The sequence below is a fragment of the Penaeus vannamei genome, chromosome 19 (assembly GCF_042767895.1).
Source record: "Penaeus vannamei isolate JL-2024 chromosome 19, ASM4276789v1, whole genome shotgun sequence".
NCBI classification, from domain to species: domain Eukaryota; kingdom Metazoa; phylum Arthropoda; class Malacostraca; order Decapoda; family Penaeidae; genus Penaeus; species Penaeus vannamei.
The window spans coordinates 1,656,423-1,658,922 of record NC_091567.1 but is presented as its reverse complement, the minus strand read 5'-3'; positions in this window follow the sequence as shown (position 1 = coordinate 1,658,922).

The window sequence follows — 2,500 nt, the reverse complement described above, 5'->3', positions numbered from 1 at the left end:
TTTCTTCTTTCTTTCTTTCTTTCTTTCTTTCTTTCTTTCTTTCTTTCTTTCTTTCTTTCTTTCTTTCTTTCTTTCTTTCTTTCTTTCTTTCTTTCTTTCTTTAGGATATTTTATCTCATACTCCTTTTTTTCTCTTTCTTGTATATTTCTTTCCCTTTTTCTTCCCTTTTTCTTAAGATATTCCGAGTCTCAAACTTATTCCCATTCTTAATCATATTTGTTATTGATTTACAGGAATGTTCATGCTTCTTATATACTTATTATATACTTCTTTTACTATGTACATTTATTTTAATCTCTGTACTACCGTGTTCTGAAAATGTGAACGAAAGTCGCTTAAATCTTGGAACAAAATATGAACAATATTTGTGCATTGTTAACAAGAAAGTAAATGTCCGCAGGTCAAAATTAACGACACGAGTATTGTGAAATGTAGCTTAATTCTTGCTGAAAATTATTTGCTGTTAAGAGTAAATAATGAAAACACAGAAATGCAAATAAAAGTGCACGAAAATTGGAGGGGAATAAGAATGTGAAATTATTCCTTGCTTTGTCTTTGTTTTATTTTTCGTGTCTCTCTCTTTGTTGCTTTTTATTTTCACTTTATTTATTTTTTCTTCATTGTCTTTTTTTATTTTTCATTTTTCTTTGTCTTCTCGTTCCCTCCTCTCCCTTATCTCTCTTTTTATTTTTCTCTCTCTCTCATTTCCTTTATCCAGTCTCTCTCCCTCCCTCTTCCTCTGCCACTGCTTCTCTCTCTATCCTTTTGTTCCTGTATTCCTTCCTCTCTTCTTTCCTTCGTTCCTTCTCCTCTCTCTCTTCCCTAATTCCCTTCCTCTTCCTTCCTCCTTCTCCTCCACTTCCTCCTCTTCACCCTCCTTATCATCATCATCATCATCCCCCGACCTCCACTTCCTCCTTCTTTTCCTTCTTTCCTCCACCTTCCTTCTCCTCCTTCTTCTCCTCCCTCCTCCACCTCACCTCCTCCTCCTTCTCCTCCTCTTCCTCCTCCTCCTCTACCTCCTCCTCCTCCTTCTCCTTCTCCTCCTCCTCCTCCTCCTTCTTCCTCCTCCTCCTCCTCTTCTTCTTCTCCTTCTCCTCCTCCTCCTTCCTCCTCCTCTTCCTCCTCCTCCTCCACCTTCTTATCCTCCTCCTCCTCCTCCTCTTTCTCCTCCACCTCCTCCTCAGCTTCTTTTCTTCCTCTCTTCTCCTTCTTCTCCCTCCTCCTCCTCCTCCTAACCACTGCGAACCTTCACATAATTTATACGTATCACGCTTTTTTCTTCTTTTTTTTTCCATTCGTAAATTTTCGTTCTCTCTTGTCAGTTCGTTTCTAGCGTTCCCTGTCTGTGTGTTTTTTTCTATCTCCTTTTTTTTATCTCTTTTTTTCTTTTCTTTCTCTCTGCGTAACTTTGTCTGGGTGTTTATGTTTGTAGGTCTTTCTTTGTCTCTATCATTCCTCTCTTCGTGTCTTGGTTCTCTCTTCTTTTCTTTTCCTTTGTCTTTTCTTTTTGCTTCTAGTAATTTTTCCTTCTTCTCCGTCTCCTTACTGTATGCTTTCTTGTCTTTCTCCTCCTCCTTTTTTCATTTTACTTTCTCTTCCTCTTTCTTCTTCTCCTCTGCCTCTCTGTCTCTTTCTCTCTCTCTCTCTCTCTCTCTCTCTCTCTCTCTCACTCACTCACTCTCTCTCTCTCTCTCTCTTACTCTCTCTCTCTCTCTCTCTCTCACACACACACACTCTCTCTCTCTGTCTTTCTCGGTCCTGTCTGTCTGTCTGTCTCTCTCTCTCTCTCTCTCTCTCTCTCTCTCTCTCTCTCTCTCTCTCTCTCTCTCTCTCTCTCTCTCTCTCTCTCTCTCTCACTCACTCTCTCTCACACACTCTCTCTCTCTGTCTTTCTCGGTCTCTCTCTCCTCTCTCTCTCTCTCTATCTCTCCTCTCTCTCTCTCTCTCTCTCTCTCTCTCTCTCTCTCTCTCCTCTCTCTCTCTCTATTCTCCTCCATAATTATCAGCCATTCTATATTCTACTTTTTATGTAATCCACATATAGATCCAACGATTTAATCGACCACAAACGCCCCCACCTTTAATTATCTTTTCCATTGTCTGTATTCCCGTTTTTATCTCCTATCTTTCGCTGTCTCTTGCTCTCTCCCCTTTCCTTCTCCCTCTTTCTCCGTCTTTTCCCTTCTCCCTCTTCCCTTCTTCTCTCCTCCCTTCCCCTACCGCCTTCTCTCTTTTCCCTCCCTCCCTCCCTCTCCTCCTCCCACACCGACATCTCCTTCTTTCCTCCTCTCTCCCTCTCCCCCTCCCCACCACTACACTTTTCCCTCTCTCCCCCTCCCACACCGTCATCTCCTTCTTTCCTTCCTCCCTCCCTCTCTCCCCTCCCTCTCCCCCACCCCCTCCACGGCAAGCAAACAGATTGCTCGACGTGGGTGGTGTGGGAACTCGTCTGACCCCCCCCCCCTCCCTCCTCCCTCCCCTGCTTTGCCTCCCCCT